Consider the following 21,215-nt stretch of genomic DNA (forward strand, 5'->3'; position numbering starts at 1 on the left):
TTGACCAATTCCCTCAGCTCTAACCCTCGTCGTCTTTTCGCCACCCTCAACTCCCTCCTCAAAGTGCCCTCTGCTCCCACCCCCCCTTCACTCTCTCCTCAATCTCTAGCCCACTACTTCCGTGACAAGGTCCAGAAGATCAACCTCGAATTCTCCACTACTCCCTCTCCTCCTCTTCAGCCTATATCTCACTCTGTCATCCAACCTACCCAGGCCTCCTTCTCCTCCTTTCCTGCTATCACCGAAGTGGAAATCACCCATCTCCTCTCCTCCTCGAAAGCCACCACTTGTTCCTCTGACCCCATCCCCACCAACCTACTCAACACCATCACTCCTACCATCACCCCCACCATCTGTCATATCCTTAACCTCTCTCTCTTCACTGCATCGGTCCCGGACACCTTCAAGCATGCTGTGGTCACTCCACTCCTCAAAAAACCATCACTTGACCCTACCTGTCCCTCCAACTACCGCCCCATTTCCCTCCTACCCTTCCTCTCCAAGATACTTGAACGCGCCGTTCACAGCCGCTGTATTGATTTTCTCTCCTCTCATGCCATCCTTGATCCGCTTCAATCCGGCTTTCGCCCCCTACACTCAACAGAAACAGCACTATCTAAGTCTGCAATGACCTATTCCTCGCCAAATCCAAAGGTCACTACTCCATCCTCATCCTCCTCGACCTCTCCGCCGCCTTTGACACTGTCAATCACAACCTACTTCTTGACACACTGTCCTCCCTTGGGTTTCCAGGGCTCTGTCCTCTCCTGGTTCTCCTCTTATCTCTCCCATCGTACCTTCAGAGTACACTCTCATGGTGCGTCCTCCTCCCCTATCCCGCTCTCTGTTGGAGTTCCTCAGGGATCTGTCCTTGGGCCCCTTCTTTTCTCAATCTACACCTCTTCCCTAGGCTCCCTGATTTCTTCTCATGGTCTCCACTATCATCTTTATGCCGACGACACCCAGCTTTATCTCTCCACACCACAAATCACTGCGGATACCCAGGCCAAAGTCTCGGCCTGCTTATCCGACATTGCTGCCTGGATGTCCAACCGCCACCTGAAACTGAATATGTCTAAGACTGAACTTATTGTTTTCCCACCCAAACCCACTTCCCCTCTCCCTTCACTCTCTATCTCAGTTGATAACACCGTCATCGTCCCCGTCTCATCTGCCCGCAACCTCGGTGTCATCTTCGACTCCTCCCTCTCCTTTTCTGCGCACATCCAGCAGATAGCCAAGACCTGTCGCTTCTTCCTCTACAACATTAGCAAAATTCGCCCCTTCCTCTCCGAGCACACCACCCGAACTCTCATCCACTCTCTCATTACCTCTCGCCTTGACTACTGCAACCTACTCCTGACCGGCCTCCCACGTAGCCATCTATCTCCCCTTCAGTCCATCCAGAACTCTGCCGCACGTCTTATCTTCCGCCTTAACCGATATACTCATGTCACCCCTCTCCTCAAGTCACTTCACTGGCTCCCAATCGGATACCGCATACAGTTCAAGCTTCTCTTACTCACCTACAAATGCACTCGATCTGCGGCCCCTCCGTACCTCTCTACCCTCATCTCCCCGTACGTCCCTACCCGTAACCTCCGCTCTCAAGACAAATCCCTCCTTTCAGTACCCTTCTCCACCACCTCCAACTCCAGGCTCCGCCCCTTCTGTCTCGCCTCACCCCATGCCTGGAACAAACTCCCTGAGCCCATACGCCGTGCCCCCTCCCTACCCATCTTCAAATCAATGCTCAAAGCCCACCTCTTCAATATCGCCTTCGGCACCTAACCACTTCACCTCTTCTCAGGAAAACTTATCTACCCCAACTTGACATTTCGTCCTTTAGATTGTAAGCTCTTCCGAGCAGGGACCGTCCTTAATTGTTAATTTGTACAGCGCTGCGTAACCCTAGTAGCGCTCTAGAAATGTTTAGTAGTAGTAGTAGTAGTAGAAGCATGGGGGTCGGATAGGTCATCAGCATGTACGTTAAAGTCTCCGAGAATGAGGGACGGGGATGAGGGGTTAAGAAAGACAGAGAGCCAAGCATCAAAGTCGGTAAGGAAGGAAGGGAAGGATTTATCAGGGAGGCGGTAAATGACTGCCACTCTGAGTGGTAGCGGGTAGAATAGCCAGATGGAATGGGCTTCAAAGGATGAGAAGCAGTGAGACTGCGGAAGGAGGAGGGGTTGGAAACTACAGGAGGGTGAGAGTAGTAGCCCAACGCCTCCGCCGCGGCCAACTGGGCGGGGCGTGTGGGAGAAGAGATAGCCTCCATGGCAGAGGGCTGCAACTGAGGCAGAGTCTTCCGGGGAGATCCAGGTTTCGGTTTGGGCGAGCAGTTGAAGGGAGCGAGAGATAAAGAGATCGTGGGTGAGAGACAGTTTGTTGCAGACTGAGTGGGCATTCCACAAGGCGTATGAGAAGGGGAGGGAGGAGGGGGGAAGGAGGGGAATAGAGACGAGATTGGAGACATCCCGGGATCATTCGCAGGGATAGGATGGGGACAGGTGAGGGGGACCTGGATTAGGGTTAATGTCTCCCGCAGATAGCAGGAGGAGGAGCAAGAGAGTGCGGAGGAGGGTGGGGGAGGTCGGGCAACGAAGGCGACGAAGACGGGGTGTACTTAGGAGGAAAGGGGATGGGTTAATGGCAGGAAGGAAGTGCCGAAGGTTGAGAGCTAGGAAGGAGGAGGGGGACAAGAGGGATGGTGAGGTGAGGGATGGAGGGTGAATAGGGTATTGCGGTGGCGGGCAGGGTGGGAGGGCAGAGGGTAGTTCTAATGGTAGCAACCATGTATCCACTAAATCTATAGTGGTGCAAAAATGTGGTAATATATCTTTCCCTGGCCTTACTGTCCTGCCACCACCCAACCTGAAAAGCTGCTAAAAACCTTAGAAATGGTCGACCTAAATGTTGAGATGGTCGACCTTAGAGATTGTCATCCCCGGTTTTCGGCCATAATGGAAACCGAGGACGCCCATCTCAAAAACGACCAAATCCAAGGCATTTGGTCGTGGGAGGAGCCAGCATTCGTAGTGCACTGGTCCCCCTCACATGCCAGGACACCAACCGGGCACCCTAGGGGGCACTGCAGTGGACTTCACAAATTGCTCCCAGGTGCATAGCTCCCTTATCTTCGGTGCTGAGCCCCCCAACCCCCCCCCCAAAACCCACAACTGTACACCACTACCATAGCCCTAAGGGGGGCACCTACATGTGGGTACAGTGGGTTTCGGGTGGGTTTTAAAGGGCTCATTTACCAGCACAAGTGTAACAGGTAGGGGGGGATGGGCCTGATTCCGCCTGCCTGAAGTGCACTGCACCTACTAAAACTGCTCCAGGGACCTACATACTGCTGTCATGGAGCTGGGTATGACATTTGAGGCTGGCATAGAGGCTGGCAAAAACATTAAAAAAAAAAATTTTAAGGGTGGGAGGGGGTTGGTGACCACTGGAGAAGTAAAGGGAGGTCATCCCCGATTCCCTCCGGTGGTCATCTGGTCAGTTTGGGCACCTTTTTGAGACTTGGTCGTGAAAAAAAATGGACCAAGTAAAGTCGACCAAATGCTCGTCAGGGACGCCCTTCTTTTTTCCATTATTGGCTGAGGACGCCCACCTCTTAAGCACGCCCAAGTCCCGCCTTAGCTACGCCTCCAACACACCCCGTGAACTTTGGTCGTCCCCGCAATGGACTGCAGTTGAGGGCGCCCAAAATCGGCTTTCAATTATGCTGATTTGGGCAACCCTGAGAGAAGGACGCCCATCTCCCGATTTGTGTCGGAAGATAGGCGCCCTTCTCTTTCAAAAATGCACCTGTAAGGGTCCCATACTCCCCGTTCTCTGTTAACACACGTGGTATAACTGTTTTAGTCAAAGCAACAGCAAATATAAACCAACCAAGTAATACAAAGTACTATATAGGTAAGATTTCCATAAATCACAATCAAAATGAAACAGGTCAGACCAGGGGCTTAGCCAGACACCCAATTCTGGGTGGGCCTGGGCCCAAGATGGGTGGGCAGAAGAACCCCACCCCATCACATACAGTAGGTGATTTGGTTTCTCCTCTCGCCTGCATGCCATATGGTCTCTCAAATATCCCTCCTCTCCTGCACACCTTTTAAATTTCAGATTTTCAGTGAGAAGCAACTAATACACACTACTCATGTAGGCCCCACTTCCTTCCCACTGATGCAGCTTCCTGTTTCCGCATAGGTGGGAATACGTCAGAGGGAGCCGGTGTAAGCAGTATGTATCAGTCGCTGCTTACTGCAGGCGAAGATCTGCTATTTATAAGGTATGCAGGAGGGTACAGTTGTTGGGAGTTTTCAGCTTGGGAATCTCTGCCGGCCACATCATAGGTGTGCTGCTACTGGTGGGCCTGAGCTCAAAGTGGATGGGCCTGGGCCCACCCAAGCCCACCCTTGGCTACGCCACTGGGTCAGACATTCCTAAGAATTGTAACCTAAAAACAGAGCAAAGGAACAAAGACATTGCTGGACAAAAATTGTGCAACTTTCAATACAGATTCACAGGACAGAGCATTGTCATGCACCACAAAGCCAAGGAAGGAGACTGCACGGCCAATGAGAATGCCAGCTTCTTAGCTACAGCTACTGCTGTCTTGATTTTAAATAGACATTGAAAGTTGTACCAACCAAGATCATCTTGCAAGTGCCACAAAGCTAAACCAGCAAGAATGGAAAGGTCAGGCCTTTGAGATTCCCTTCTAACTCACCCCTGTTTTACTGCACAAGTTATAGTCCCTCTCCATAATCTCAGAGCACAGTTTTACAATAGCCATTTTAAGCTTCCTTACATCATGATGACAATAAAGCATGTGCAAACTAAACAACAACAATATGAATTTAAACTGAGCTCTATCCGTTACCCCACACGCTGGATATCTGCTCCAAATAGATACTCGCCTTCTCAGGCACATCAAAGGTTGACCACTGACCCTCATACTGAATTTTTAGCAGAGCAGGGTACAGTAACATAAAGCGCTGATTTTTTTGTTGCCAGGGATGCACACATGGGATTAAAACTTTTTCCAACGCTACTGGAGGAAGGCTGAAAAGTCCCGGAAGATTTGAATAGGAGGGTTCTCGTATTGTAAATTGTTATTCCAACACAATTGAAAGAATTAGATAAAGACCTGATCGCAGATATTCAAAAGTTGGGAAAGAAGAGAGAGGTGCTGTTGCTGGGAGATTTCAATCTGCCGGATGTAGATTGGAAGGTTCCATCTGCGGAATCGGAAAGAAGTAGAGAGATTGTGGATGCTTTCCAAAGTGCTCTGCTCAGACAAATGGTCATGGAACCCACGCGGGAGGGAGCGACGCTGGATCTGGTGCTCACAAATGCGGATAGCGTGTCAAATGTCCGAGTGGGTGCCCACCTGGGCGGCAGTGACCATCAAACGGTTTAGTTTGATATGACTGCTGAAGAGGAGGGTTGCCACTCAAAACTCAAAGTCCTGGATTTCAAGCATGCTGACTTTAGTAAAATGGGGGAATACCTAAGGAAGGAGCTGATGGGCTGGGAGGACGTACAAGAAGTGGAAGGGCAGTGGTCCAGGCTGAAAGAAGCTATAAATAGGGCCACAAACCTTTATGTAAGGAAAGTAAATAAAAGCAAGAGAAAAAGGAAACCGCTATGGTTCTCCAAGCAAGTGGCTGAGAAAATAAAGGCTAAAGAGTTCGCATTCCAGAAATACAAAAAAACTCAAGACGATGAACACGGGGAGGAATACCGGATGAAACTGAAAGAAGCCAAGAGAGACGTACGTCTGGCGAAAGCGCAAGCGGAAGAACAAATGGCTAGAAAGGTAAGGAGGGGTGACAAAAATTTCTTCAGGTATATTAGTGAAAGGAGAATGACTAAAAAGGGAATTGTGAGACTAAAAGATACTGCAAACCGCTATGTAGATAATGATGAAGAAAAGGGCAAATTTGCTAAATAGATACTTTTGTTCTGTTTTTACTAAGAAAATCCGGGAGAAGGACCATGATGGACTGGCAAAAGTTCATTTGAGAATGGAGTGGATATAGCACCGTTCACGGAAAAGAGTGTGTATCAACAACTAGAAAAACTAAAGGTGGACAAAGCCATGGGACCGGATGGGATCCACCCCAGGATATTGAGGGAGCTCAGAGAGGTTCTGGCGGGTCCTCTTAAAGATTTGTTTAATAAATCCTTAGAAATGGGAGAGGTTCCGAGGGATTGGAGAACGGCGGAGGTGGTCCCTCTTCACAAAAGTGGTGATAGGGAAGAAGCTGGAAACTACAGGCCGGTAAGCCTCACTTCGATTATTGGAAAAGTAATGGAAGCGATGCTGAAAGAAAGGATAGTCAATTTCCTGGAAGAAAATGAGTTGCAAGATCCGAGACAACATGGTTTTACCAAAGGGAAATCGTGCCAAACGAATCTCATTGAATTCTTTGATTGGGTGACTGGAGAATTGAACCGTGGACGTGCTATAGACGTAATCTACTTAGATTTCAGCAAGGCTTTTGACACGGTTCCCCACAGAAGGCTCTTAAATAAACTGGATGGGCTGAAGATAGGACCCAAAGTGGTGAACTGGATTAGGAACTGGTTGACGGACAGGCGCCAGAGGGTGGTGGTGAATGGCGTTCGCTCGGAGGAGGGAAAGGTGAGTAGTGGAGTGCCTCAGGGATCGGTGCTGGGGCCGATTCTGTTTAATATATTTGTGAGTGACATTGCCAAAGGGTTAGAAGGTAAAGTTTGCCTATTTGCGGATGATACTAAGATTTGTAACACAGTGGACACCCGGAGGGAGTGGAAAACATGAAAAAGGATCTGAAAAAGCTAGAAGAATGGTCTAAGGTTTGGCAATTAAAATTCAATGCGAAGAAATGCAAAGTGATGCATTTAGGGAGTAGAAATCCAAGAGAGGCGTATGTGTTAGGCGGTGAGAGTCTGCTAGGTACAGATGGGGAGAGGGATCTTGGGGTGATAGTATCTGAGGATCTGAAGGCGATGAAACAGTGTGACAAGGCGGTGGCCGTAACTAGAAGGTTACTAGGCTGTATAGAGAGAGGTGTGACCAGCAGAAGAAAAGAGGTGTTGATGCCCCTGTACAAGTCGTTGGTGAGGCCCCACCTGGAGTATTGTGTTCAGTTGTGGAGGCCATATCTTGCTAAGGATGTAAAAAGAATTGAAGCAGTGCAAAGAAAAGCTACGAGGATGGTATGGGATTTGCGTTACAAGACATATGAAGAGAGACTTGTGGACCTGAACATGTATACCCTGGAGGAAAGGAGGAACAGGGGTGATATGATACAGACGTTCAAATATTTGAAAGGTATTACTCCGCAAACGAACCTTTTCCGGAGATGGGAAGGCGGTAGAACGAGAGGGCATGAAATGAGATTGAAGGGGGGCAGACTCAAGAAGAATGTCAGGAAGTATTTTTTCATGGAGAGGGTGGTGGATGCTTGGAATGCCCTCCCGCGGGAGGTGGTGGAGATGAAAATGGTAACGGAATTCAAACATGCGTGGGATAAACATAAAGGAATCCAGTGCAGAAGGAAGGGATCCTCAGGAGCTTAGCCTAGAATGGGTGGCAGAGCTGGTGGTTGGGAGGCGGGACTAGTGCTGGGCAGACTTATACGGTCTGTGCCGGGGCTGGTGGTTGGGCGGCGGGGATAGTGCTGGACAGACTTATACGGTCTGTGCCAGAGCCGGTGGTGGGAGGTGGGGATAGGGCTGGCCAGACTTATACGGTCTGTGCACTGAAGAGGACAGTACAAATAAAAAAGTAGCACATATGAATTTATCTTCTTGGGCAGACTGGATGGACCGTGCAGGTCTTTTTCTGCCGTCATCTACTATGTTACTATGTTATGCTTGTAGCGATAGCCTCTTAGGATCTCAATTTTATGTGTGTAGTTATGAACATTTGTTATCAACTGAGTTGGCAAACGCCTTTACGGTACTATGTAAGCCACATTGAGTCTGCAAATAGGTGGGAAAATGTGGGGTACAAATGTAACAAATAAATAAAAACATTGACTACCACGACTCTGGGCCTCCGCCGCCTCTTCTGCAGTCATCCCATGCGGTGGGCCCACTCCAAACCGAAGTCCCCCACGCTATCCAACAGAGCAAATTCTTTCTTCAACCAATTCTCCAGGACCACCAGAAGCGTTCGGTCAGGCATCTGCTCCAGGAAGCCCACAATTCGCAGGTTTCCCCTTCGTGAACAGTTCTCCAGGTCATCTATTTGGTCTGCTTGGTGCCAAACTTGTCGCTTGAGATTAGCCAGCATATCAGCCATGTGTAAGTCTGCATCTTCTATGGCCAACACCCGATGCTCCAGTTGCACTTCATTGTATCAGACCCGAGAGCTGACCTAGTGCGCTTCGTTGTATCAGATAGTAAGGTTTCCAGATGCATTAGTTGGCCTGAGAACTGACCCAGGAGAGGTTCTAATGCACATTCCACCGCTACTGTTATTTGCACCAGATGAGTATCCAAGAACACTGGGGCTGGGAGCTGTGGGGAATCCGCCATTTTGTCTTCACTCACTCGAGTTTAAGGTGAGTTTTTGTTTGGCCGTTTCCGGGCATCACAGGTGTTGAGGCTCGTAAATATTTGTCCATAGGAAAAAGCACATACACACAAAAGAGATCTCTCCTTTAAGGAACTCAGATATTTAGAGGTAAAAGTAGCAAGGAACCCGGAGAGGCAGAAGACATGTCTTCTCTCTTCAATGCATCAGGTGACCTCCTAACTATAATGACCCAGATCAAGGAGGTAACTCTTCTCTATTCATAGACAATCCTTTACCTTCCAGGAAAAACTGCAACTGAGAAGCATTATAAAAAAACATAGGTATGATTATCAAACTGAACCACACATGCAAGGATATCATAACTGAAACTTAGCTCCAACATCAATGACACACTGACGAAGGCTCAGAAATTGCCTATGCCTGGACTGAGTGGACTTAACTACATCAGGAAATAACAAAACTTGCCCTCTCAAGGACTCTGCATCTCTATTCTTGAAGTAAAGGTGCATTAAAGCTTCCTTATCTTGGTTGAAAACAAAATGTCACGAATAAGGTAGACCATTCAGCAAATTCATCTTGTGATTTCTCCAAAATGCCAGTCATATCCAAGCTGTCTGAAGAGACCTCCACCATAGAAGATTCTCTAACAGGAGTTGACTGTTTCTTAGAAATTGGTAAATAATAAATCCAATGTAATGGGGGAAGAGTTGCTGGCACATATTTAAAAACCTCTTGCAAATATAAAACGTTTTTCTAGATGACAGAGACAGCAAACAAGGAAAATTTAACAAACACATGTTCAGTTGTCTAGTATAGTTATCAAAATGTTCCAACATCCTCTGGAAAAGCATACGGTCTGCAATAAAGAACTTTGAGAGTGCTTGACTTGTTGAACCTGGTTTATAAGTTCCTTTATTTTCCCACCTTCTATTTTCTCTTCTACCTTCTGAATCCTGACAGCATTTTCTTCAACAGTTGGCAATGCGAGGGCACATATCTGACTCCAAAGCAACCCAAATAGGTCAAGAGTAACCTCTGCAGGTTTAACCAGGGAAGGGATGACCACTTTCTGCCCCAAATCTGCCAATGTTCCTCCTGATGCAGCTAAGTCTTCCGCTCGACTGTTTGGTGAAATACTTCCTGGGATTAAAGGTGAAACCTGCCCCCTAGGCTAGCAGATGCAGAGGACAGTGGTAAGGTGCCTGTTGCCATCAACAACTCAGGAGTTGCCATTCCATGGGGTATGGGAGGGGCTGCTGGGCTGAACATGGCATCGCTCTCCAGTGCAGAGCTCATCCTCATGCTCTGCACAGTGAAAATGCCCAAAGCGACATTCACTCGAGCCAACAGAGAAATAGAAGAGCCGGAGAATGTCCGAGGTTTCCCTCTTTGCCTCGGCATAGCGGTAATAAAATAGTGTATTCAAAGAACTTCAAATTAGGTTTCAGACGGAGCATTGTAAAGCCACTTCCTTGCTAGCTGCCATCTTGCTCCCCCTCCCAGGAACACATCTCACTGTTGCTCCCTTATATTGTATAGTGAGCCCTCCAAAACCTACTGTACCCAATTGCACACCACTACAAAAGCCCTTATGGCTGCAGGTATCACCTATATGTGGGTATTGCAGGTTTTTGGTGGGTTTTGGAGGGATTATTGGCCACAGTGCACTGTACTGACCACTAGGCTACTCCAAGGACCTGCTTGCTGCTCTTATAGGACTGTCATAGAGGCTGGTATATACTGTTTCTTTCACATATTTGGGGGAGGGGGTCAGTGACCACTTGGGCAGTAAGTGGGGGGGGGGGGGTCATTCCTTTATTCTGCCAGAAGTTATCTGGTCATTTAGGGTAGTTTGATGTGACTTAGTTGTTATTAAATAGCTCAAAACATCTTAGTTTTAGACCTGGACATTTCTGTTTTGTTCCATTATAGCTGAAAAATGTCCAAGTCTTAGGAACACCCAAATCTCACCCTTAACTCTCTGACCTGCCCCCTTGAGATCTGGACACACTGCAGACGAACAGCATAGAAAAATGTCTGGAAAATGGGTTTCAAATATACTGATTTGGACATTTTATTTATTTATTTATTTATTTATAACATTTATATCCCACATTTTCCCACCCACTGGCAGGCTCAATGTGGCTTACATCAGACCATAAAGGCAATCGCCAATCCGGTAAACAAACAAAGTATATTAAGGTGAATAGGAAGGATAGTAATTACAAGGGGCAAGGGAAAAGAGGGGGAGGGTAATAGAGTCCATGAGGTCCATAAATAAGTTGTATTCCAGGAATTATGGATTTAAGACGGGTCCATTAGGGTAAGCCTTTCCAAATAAGAGATTTTCTGAAATTCAGATGATCATGAATAATTTTCACAGTTTTAGGTAATGCATTCCATAGTTGAGTGCTAATAAAAGAAAAGGTGGAAGCATAAGTGGATTTATATTTTAGACCATTACAGGTAGGATGATGGAGCTTTAAATATGAACGGGATGATCTGCAAGAATTCCTTGATGGCAAATTGATAAGGGTATCCATGTAACCTGCGGCTTCACCATAAAGAATTTTATGGACCAGAGTACAAATTTTAAAAGTAATTTGTTCCTTTACTGGAAACCAGTGTAATTTCTCACAAAGAGGTCTAGAACTGTCGAATTTTGATTTTCCATAAATTAATATGGCTGCTGTATTCTGAGCGGTTTGGAATTTCTTTGGAAGTTGTTCTTTACATCCTGCGTATATTCCATTACAATAGTCTAGGTGGCTTAATACCAGTGATTGAACTATGTTACGAAATATTTCTCTAGGGAAATAAGGTTTTATCCATTTGAGTTGGCGAGAAAAATGTCCATCTGCCAGTTTTTGCCACATTTTAAACATTTTTCTCTTTTGAAAATGAGCCCTGTGGAGGGGCATAATTGAACGCAAATGCCTATCTCCATGGGCGTTTATATCCGAGAACGGGTCCGTGAAGGGGCGGGCCGAACCGTATTTTCGAAAAAATGGACGTTTTTGAGCTGGGCATTTGTTTTTTTTTTGCGATAATGGAAACTAAAAACGCCCAGCTCAAAAACGTCCTAATCCAAGCCATTTGGTCGTGGGAGGGGCTACGATTCGTAGTACACTCATAAGTACATAAGTAATGCCATACTGGGAAAAGACCAAGGGTCCATCGAGCCCAGCATCCTGTCCACGACAGCGGTCAATCCAGGCCAAGGGCACCTGGCAAGCTTCCCAAACGTACAAACATTCTATACATGTTATTCCAGGACACCAACTGGGCACCCTAGAGGTCAGTGCGGTGGACTTCAGACAACGCTCCCACATGCATAGCTCCCTTACCACGGGTGCTGAGCACCCAACCCCCCTCCCTCAAAACCACTACCCAAAACTGTACAACACTACCATAGCTCTTAGGGGTGAAGGGGGCACCTACATGTGGGTACAGTGGGTTTTGGAGGCCTCCCATTTACCAGCACAAGTGTTACAGGTGGGGGGGATGGGCCTGGGGCCACCTGGCTGAAGTGCACTGCGGTACCCACTAAAAGTGCTCCAGGGACCTGCATACACGCAGGCCTCTAGGACTTGTTGCTGCTGTATAACATTGGCACACCAGTTGACACCTGAAGACTAATCTCTCCGAAAACGTCCTTTATTGGAATAACCGTGTTTACTCACAGTTAACTGCAGACCAGAGGTTGTGCCACACTGGCAACGAGTGTCCCTGGTACTGAGATTGACGCAGCACGTTGACGTCCTGCACGTACAACGTGCTGCGACGTCAAACTCCGTCTAACTGGAAGGATGCATTGCAGGTTTAACAGCACGAGGATGAAGAAGTTAAAGACCTCGGCTGGGCTGGCGGGGGTTGGGGTCCCCCGCCAGCTGAAGTAATATGTTAAAAAACCGGCAGCAGCGGACCTCGGGGGTAGGTGACCGCGGTAGGCGGGGAAAGGGTTGGCGGTAGGTGGGGGAGGGTTAACGGCAGAGGGGGGTCCAGGGCTAAATCTGCGGGGGCCCAGGCCCCTGTGGCCCCACGCAGATACGCCCCTGGCTGTACAATGCCCTCTTTCAGCCACATTCAAGGTAAGAACTAAGTTCTCTAACGTGGCTAACACAGGAAAGGGAACTAAAACTGGCTTACAAAAATGGCCACTACCGCATGGACTACAACAGGAAATACAACAGGGCACACTCTGACCCAGTAGGCAGGGGGAAAAGCACCATGGGAGAAGAGCCTACCAACTACCAACATCGTGAGACTGTAACACAAGCTAATGAAATCACGGAGCCCAATACCTACACCCACCACAATGCAATGCTGATGTGACCCTGTACTGCACCCGAGAGCCACATCTGACCCAGGGAAAGGCTGTGACAGGATCGAACACATTCTGCTGTCATGGAGGTGGGTACGGCATTTGAGGCTGGCATACAGGCTGGGAAAAAGTTTTTAAAGTGGGAGTTTTTTTGGTGGGAGGGGGTTAGTGACCACTGGGGGAGTCCGGGGAGGTCATTCCCGATTCCCTCCAGTGGTCATCTGGGCAGTTGGGGCACTTTTTTGGGACTTGTTCGTGAGAAAAAGGGGTCCAAAAAAAGTGACCCAAAATCGCGGTCAAAACGCCTTTTTTTCGATTATCAGCTAAAGACGCCATCGCTGCTCAGCTGATAGCCACGCCCCAGTCCCGCCTCCACCACGCCTCCGACACACCCCCATCAACTATATTCGTTTCCGCGACGGAGTGCAGTGGAAACGCCCAAAATCGGCTTTCGATTATACCGATTTGGGCGCCTTTGTGAGAAAAACGCCCATCTCCCGATTTGGGTCGAAATATAGGCGTTTTTCTCTTTCGATTATAAGCAGGATAGTGTAATAAACTAAACAAAAGCCAAAAGCCACTGCATGATTGGGCTGTTATCAAATAAATAAAACTCCACTAATAAGTGCATAATTATATAAATAAATAAGTATTGCCATACTGGGACAGACCAAAGGTCCATCAAGCCTAGCATCCTGTTTCCAGCAGTGGGTAATCCAGGTCACAAGTATCTGGCAAGATCCCAAAACAATACAATACATTTTATGCTGCTTATTCTAGAAATAAGCAGTGGATTTTCTGCAAGTCCATTTTAATAATGATCTATGGACTTTTCCTTTAGGAAGCCATCCAAACCTTTTTAAAACCGCGCTAAGCTAACTGCTTTTACTACATTCTCTAGCAACGAATTCCAGAGTTTAATTACACAAAGTGAAGAATATTTTCTGCGATTCATTTTAAATTTACTACTTTCTAGCTTCATTACGTGTCCCCTAGTCCTAGTATTTTTGGAAAGAGTAAACAAGCGATTCACATCTACCCGTTCCACTGCACTCATTATTTTATAGACCTCTATTCTCAGCCATCTTTTCTCCAAGCTGAAGAGCCCTAGCCACTAATAAATAAATCTATTAAACAATAAAAGTATTCTTAAAACAGTACCTGAATCTTAAATCATCCTATATAATAAAAAGCAAGGGTAATTTCACCGACGCAGAAGTTGAACTGCTGGTTCAAGAAATACAGAGGAGGCACATGCATCTCTTTCTTCCCACAGGCCAGAGGCTAGCTGCTACATCAAAGCAGCGAGAATGGGAAGCAGTAAGAGACCAGCTCAACGCGGTCTTCCACTGTGGCAGGGATGTGGAAGACTGCAAACGAAAGTGGCGCTGGCTGAGGCAAGATGTCAGGAGGAAGGCTGATGCCAACCCCCCAGCAGATGACACTGCTAACTTCACCCCCATTGAGCTCATCATTCATGGGCTCTTGCCCCAGGAAGGGATCCATGGCATTGGGTCCCCTGATACATCAGCACAGCCTGAGGGCTCAGGTAGGTTCACCATTAGGAAGCTGGGGTATCTGTTGTGCTGTACTACACTCTGTTTTACACAAGTGGGGGACAGTGTGGTGCTCCTCAGTAGGGAAAGTGGGGAGAACACTACATGCAATGCAAATCACTATTCATTACAGACCATGACACAGGGAGTAGCAGGGGGGAGGGGGAAGGGTTTCCAGCAATGTATATAATATATGTAAATAATATATTTAAAGTATAAAATATAAATAAAATAAATAAACTGTGTGTAGGTTAGTACTGTTTCACAGCTTTGGGGGCCTTCCCCATCACCAGATTGTGCATATCTCTTTCCCACACCTCTGTTCTGTAGCCACTCTGTCTTCTGCACTCCTTCCTACTACTACTACTATTAAACATTTCTATAGCGCTACTAGACTTACGCAGCGCTATACAAATTAACATGAAAAGACAGTCCCTGCTCAACAGAGCTTACAATCTAAATTGGACAGACGAACAGACAGCTAGGGGTGGGGAAATTGCAGTGGTAGGGGTGATAAGTGAGGGTGTTGAGTAAGATGGTTAGGAGTCGAAAGCAGTAGCAAAGAGGTGGGCTTTAAGCCTAGACTAGTTCTATGTCTACCCACCTGCCTGTGTGGCTCTCTTGCACATCAGTCTCTGTAGTACACTGCACTCCTTGTCTCCAGCTCTGTACCATGTACAATGACATCTATGGCTTGCCTGCCAATCCCATTCCTCACCATCTCTTAGCTGGGTCTTTGCCTGTGGGGCTATGTATATGAATGCTGAAAAACAAAAGTGGGTTATTTTGACCAACACACTTCCTCCCCTTTTGCTATGCAGGTGATGACAGCCAGTCGGAGGAAGAAGCTGGCCCTACTGGCCACCAGCACCAGCACACAGAGCAGGAAACCAGTGGGCCTGCACAAGAAACCACACAGGACCATGGGGTGGAACCACAGGACCCAGCAGCAATGCCGGCTCTCCCTCCACCACCCGCAGCAGAGGCTCTCTCTCCACCACCCACAGCCTTTGCTGATGGTGGCACTGCAGAAGAAGCTTAAGATGCAGAAGGGGGGCACCTCCTCAGCAGAGGCCATCCAGACAGAGGAAGCAGCTACTGCGCCTCACTACACAACTGCGAAGCCACAATGTGCAGATGGAAGACTACCGGTGCCAGAAATTGGAGCTGCACCGGGAAGCGCTCCAGGCCCAACAGGAAGCGATCCAGGTGCACCGGGAAGCTCTCCAGGCCCAACAGGAAGCAATCCAGGTGCAACGAGAAGAGCTCCAGGCCCAACGTCATGTGATACAGCAGCTCCAACGGTGGAGCACAGCATCGAGGGCCTACACCCTGACCTGAGAGCACCTAATACAGCCCTGATGCAGCAACAACTGGCGTCGACTTCCACCACTGCACATGAACCATCTGCTAAGAAGTGGAGCTTGAGATCCTTAGCCTCCCCAGCCAATGGTCCAGCAGCCACCACACCAGCTCCCCTTCTGGGTCCTGTGCCCAGGTTGCAGGACAAGCCACAGAACGCAAAGTGGCCGGACTTCCACAGGGCACCTATAGCATGTCTTCCATAGACAATTGTCTTCATTACTCACAACCATAGTTAAGCAACCAAGTGATTCTGAGCCTACCTTGGCATGCTTCTCTCTACAAGCACTCAACCCTAGAATTCCTTCAAGCATAAACTTCAAACTTCTTCTCACTCAGCAAACAAGGTCTGAGCTAGGGCTACCCTCCTTCCCTGGAATTCCGCCAGCCTAAGCCAGCACACTTTGTGAGGACCCTTGCCTCAGGTCCTTTGCAGGAGACCTCTGTCCTCGGGGCCTCCCTCGCTCTACACTGACTCAGGGCATTTAACTCCATCCTGGCCTGAGCCCTGCCCCTTTGACAGCCTCTGAGATGGCTGTTTAGTGCTTAGAAAGCTTAAGTGTACCACCAGTGAGGGAGTGTCTTGGGATCACCTGTCGCTATACTACTCACTCCCTCACAGTCTTTTATTAGGGTTTTGCGTTATTTCACAGAGTGTCTGGCAGTGGAAGGAGAGTGTGTTACTGCTCCTGAGGTAACCCCATAATTGATGATGATGATGATGATGATGATGATGATGGTGGTGGTGGTGGATACTTATATCCCACTTCTGTCCCTAAATTTAGGTTCAGAGAGGGTTAACTACAATTTTTTTGGGAGGTATTGTGAGTTGTCTTACTACTACTACTACTTAACACTTCTAAAGCGCTACTAGGGGTACGCAGCGCTGTACAGTTTAACAAAGAAGGACAGTCCCTGTTCAAAGGAGCTTACAATCTAATGGACAAAATGTGCAGTCAATCAAATTGGGGTAGTCTAGATTTCCTGAATAGAGGTATAATGGTTAGGTGCCGAAGGCGACATTGAAGAGGTGGGCTTTGAGCAGGGCCGTGCCAACGCGGTAAGCGGGGTAAGCACGGCAGGGGGGTGCCGTCCTCTGGGGTGCGCCGCCGCACCATGCTTACCTCGCCCTCCAACTCCCATTGCCCAACTGCCCGCCCTCTTCTCTCCCGCAAGACCCCTTTCCTTTTTTTTCTCCTTTTAAATTTACCTCCGTCCGGCAGCGCACTGACGCTGCGCCTGCGCTGCCGGACGGAGGTAAATTTAAAAGACAAAAAAAAGGAAAGGGATGTTGGGGGGGGGGGAGAAGAGGGCGGGCAGTTGGGACATGGGCGCGGGAGGGCAGGGGAGAGAGGAGCATGGATGCGAGGGCAGGGTTCATGGAAGGGAGAGAGGGGAATTGCTGGATAGGGATGAATGGAGGGGGCAGGGGACAGAGGAGCATGGATGGGAGGGCAGGGCTCAGGGAGAGAGGGGAATTGCTGGATAGGAATGAATGGAGGGGGCAGGGGACAGAGGAGCATGGATGGGCATGGATTGGGAGGACAGGGCTCAGGGAGAGAGGGGAATTGCTGGATAGGGATGAATGGAGGGGGCAGGGGACAGAGGAGCATGGATGGGAGGGCAGGGCTCAGGGAGAGAGGAGAAATTGCTTAATAAGGATGGATGGAGGTGGGCAGGGGACAGAGGAGCATGGATGGGAGGGCAGGGCTCAGGGAGAGAGGAGAAATTGCTTAATATGGATGGATGGAGGTGGGCAGGGGACAGAGGAGCATGGTTGGACATGGATGGGAGTGCAGGGCCCAGGGAGAGAGGAGAAATTGCTTAATATGGATGGATGGAGGTGGGCAGGGGACAGAGGAGCATGGGTGGGAGGTCAGGGCTCAGGGAGAGAGGGGAATTGCTGGATAGGAATGAATGGAGGGGGCAGGGGACAGAGGAGCATGGATGGGCATGGATGGGAGGGCAGGGCTCAGGGAGAGAGGAGAAATTGCTGGACATAGAGGGTAGGGAAGAGAGATGAAGGAGATGAGATGAGGGAAAAGGAAGTGAGGAGAAAAACTACACATGGATGAAGAAAATAGGCAGAAGCTGAGGACCAGAACTGAAGAAGAAAGGAGGAAAGGAAAGAAATAAATGGAAAGGAAGCCCTGGAAACGGAGTTAAGAGGACAGATAGCAGCAGAATCAGATACTTGGCCAGCATGATCAGAAAAAGAAAGTCACCAGACAACAAAGGTAGAAAAAAATCATTTTATTTTCATTTTAGTGTTTGGAATATGTCCACTTTGAGAATTTACATCTGCTGTCTTTTTTGCAATGTATAGCAATTTGTTTCTAAGAATATTGCTGACAATTCCTGTCAGTGTGGCAAGTGGTGAGCGATCATTTTCAGGGGGGGGGGGGCGCCAACTGATAGTCTGCAGTGGGGCACCAGAGACCTTAGGCACGGCCCTGGCTTTGCGCAAGGATTTGAAGATGGGCAGGGAGGGGGCTTGGCGTATGGGCTCAGGAAGTTTATTCCAAGCATAGGGAGAGGCGAGGCAGAAAGGGCGGAGCCTGGAATTGGCGGTGGTGAAGAAAGGTACAGAGAGGAGGGATTTGTCCTGTGAGTGGAGGTTTCGGGTAGGAGCCTTACTGTTCAGGGTATGTAGAATGTGTGCAGGTTCTATATTGAAATTCTGTCCAATTATGGCTTGAATTAAGACTTCACTTGTACATAGAAGAATATGTTGAATGATTTCATTTGTGTCATTTACATCAGTTTGTGTCTGGGCTTAAACGGAGTTTAAACAAGTTTATGCAGGAATATTCTATAAACAATTAGTACATAATTACATAACTATTGCCATACTGGGAAAGACCAAAGGTCCATCAAGCCCAGTATCCTGTTTCCAACAGTGGCCAATCCAGGTCACAAATACCTGGCAAGATCCCAAAAAAGTACAAAACATTTTATACTGCTTATCCCAGAAATAGTGGATTTTCCCCTATGTCCACACAACTTACCTGTGGACATACAAGTGTTTTTTTACTCTGTTTTGGGAATGAAATACGTTGATGGACACTATGGAGAGTGGAGTTATTTTCTGATCTATGATGGTGTACTGTTCTCAATGCCTTAAACCTTGGGTGGCTTGAGTGGTATCACTGAGATCTTTTTTCTCCACTTTTTTAGATGTGTTGCACAAGTGTTTCCCCATTACAGAGTTAATCTACTTGTTTTGATAAAATATTTTTTTATATATATTTTCTTGTTTTAAAATGTTTTCAGCTTGTGTGAATTTGAGTGCCAGAAGCAGCCAGGATGTTGGGGAGCTGGTAGAATCCCAGCAGCAAAGTGAGGGCTTCTGGGTTTTTAAAAAATTCAACGCCCTTCAAAATGTTTCCTAGTACCTGCTGTTCTGTATTTCAGCTACAAAATCAGGATTATGACCTCAAGAATATTTTAGAAATAGTTAAACCCAAACAAAGCAAATCCCTGCACTCACATTCCAATGACAGCTTGGCAGGAGGACATCATAAAATATCTCTAGCAAGTGGCGTAAAAGGAGCATGAATACTCAGAGACAGAAAGATCCATTTGTATGAGTTAGTAATTTAATAGTACTCATTGCTGTCGAATGTCATTATCTCAATCAACAAACTGGAATTTCTTTAATAATAACATAAAAGCTGCCATTCCTCCCACCCTTGAAAGATGCCAGAGTCTCTGGCAAATGGAGATGAGCTCTTACATTTTCCCTTCCAAGAAGCAATCAATTGCTTTATTTAAGATACCACTTGGATATGGAGCTTGGAAGAAAACAAAAGTGCACTGAGTTGGTAATAATGAAATCCCAATGTGCAGAAGGGAGTCATTAAGTTCTCCAATTTGGATAGGATTACACAATCCTACTAATGTTTTCTTGAATGTGCAGTGTGCATCAAGTGAAAGCTGTTAACTGCTTTCCTGTCTATGATTTGTAACAGCCAAGTGCCTCATATGCAACACATTGTCAGATTTTGTTTTACACATAAATCCCTGGATTCTATATAGCGCATCTAGAGATCCAAGCCGAAATGCAAGCATATTCTGCAACAATGCAACTTAATTGGCTTAACGAGCAAATCAGCATTGTTATCAGCACTTAACAATAATGAGCACTAATTAGCAATCATTAGAATTTATGTGCATAACTCGCTAAGCGTGTGCTGTAATTCACTATACCTAAATTCTAATGCACACATCCAAGTAGGAACATGGTTATGGGCAGGGAAATGGGCATTTCATGGGAATTCCCAAATTTATGTGCATTGTTTAGAATATAGCCCAGTCCGCGTAAACCTACACGCATGGATTTATGCCACATTTTCGTTGGTGTAAATGGATGCATGTAGTTTTAGGCACTGGGATATCAACTAAGCGTATTCTATATACCGCATCTAAATCTTATAGATTTGTCAAGTGTCAAGGTTTGATAGTGTTTTGCCCTTGTTAGCAAAATTGCATTAGGCATGGATATTATTCAAAAATACCATCTTGGAAGCCTAGACCAGATGCATTCCATGTATTTGCAAAGGTGGAAAGAAGAGAAAATGACAGCCAGCATGGTTAAAAGGGGAATTAAAAGAAGCTATTTAAGCCAAAAGACTGTCCTTCAAAGAATGGAAAAAGGACCAATTTTGAAGAAAATAAGAAGCAACATGAACACTGGCAAGTCATTAATAAAGAAGGCTAAAAGAAAATATGAAGAGAAACTTGCCACAGAGGCTAAAATTTACAGTAACAACTTTTTCAGGTACATCAGAAGCAGAAAGCCTATGAGGGAATCCGTGGGACCGTTAGATCACAATGGAGCAAAAGGGGCACTCAGGGAGGACAAGGCCATAGTGGAGAAAATGAGGGGCCCTTTTACTAAGGCGAATCACCACTAGAGATATAGTCCAACAGTCTTTCTTGAAGTAAATAAGAAAAGGACCCGACACGGTCCGTGTTTCGGCGCATGTAAGCACCAACATCAGGGGTCAGCTAATAAACTCTTCCAACTTATCTTGCACGTCACCCGTGACCGAACCCCCGTATTTCTCTGGTGTCCCACCACCTCAGAAGCAACGTCTTTTCCTCAACCTCGTCCCACTTTGCCAGGAAACAGGAAGTTGCGTTAGAAGAGGAGCGAGAGACTGCCAGGCCGGAGAAGAAGAGATAGAGGAAGGAAGTGAACTGAGGAAAAGTCAAGAGGAGGGCGGGACGTTGCTTCTGAAGTGGTGGGACACCGGAGAAATACGGGGGTTCAGTCACGGGTGGCATGCAAGATAAGTTGGAAGAGTTTATTACTTGACCCCTGATGTAGGCGCTTACATGCGCCAAAACACGGACCGTGTCGGGTCCCTTCCTTATTTGCTTCAATAAAGACTGTTGGACTATATCTCCAGTGGTGATTCCTCTT

General features: G+C 47.3%; 1 protein-coding gene and 1 long non-coding RNA gene across 2 annotated transcripts in view; both read right to left on the reverse strand.

Annotated features, from left to right (window-relative positions):
* Window positions 1-21,215, reverse strand: part of GNAO1 (G protein subunit alpha o1) — a 1,102,755-nt gene that overhangs the window by 589,957 nt on the left and 491,583 nt on the right. The window lies entirely within an intron of this gene.
* On the reverse strand, window positions 1,343-20,891 carry LOC115470494. The gene is made up of 3 exons (XR_003942205.1): window positions 20,807-20,891; window positions 18,087-18,091; window positions 1,343-1,353 (listed from the first exon to the last, which is right to left on the reverse strand). It is a non-coding gene; the product is annotated as an uncharacterized LOC115470494 (long non-coding RNA).

This window comes from Microcaecilia unicolor, chromosome 5 (genome assembly GCF_901765095.1).
Source record: "Microcaecilia unicolor chromosome 5, aMicUni1.1, whole genome shotgun sequence".
NCBI classification, from domain to species: domain Eukaryota; kingdom Metazoa; phylum Chordata; class Amphibia; order Gymnophiona; family Siphonopidae; genus Microcaecilia; species Microcaecilia unicolor.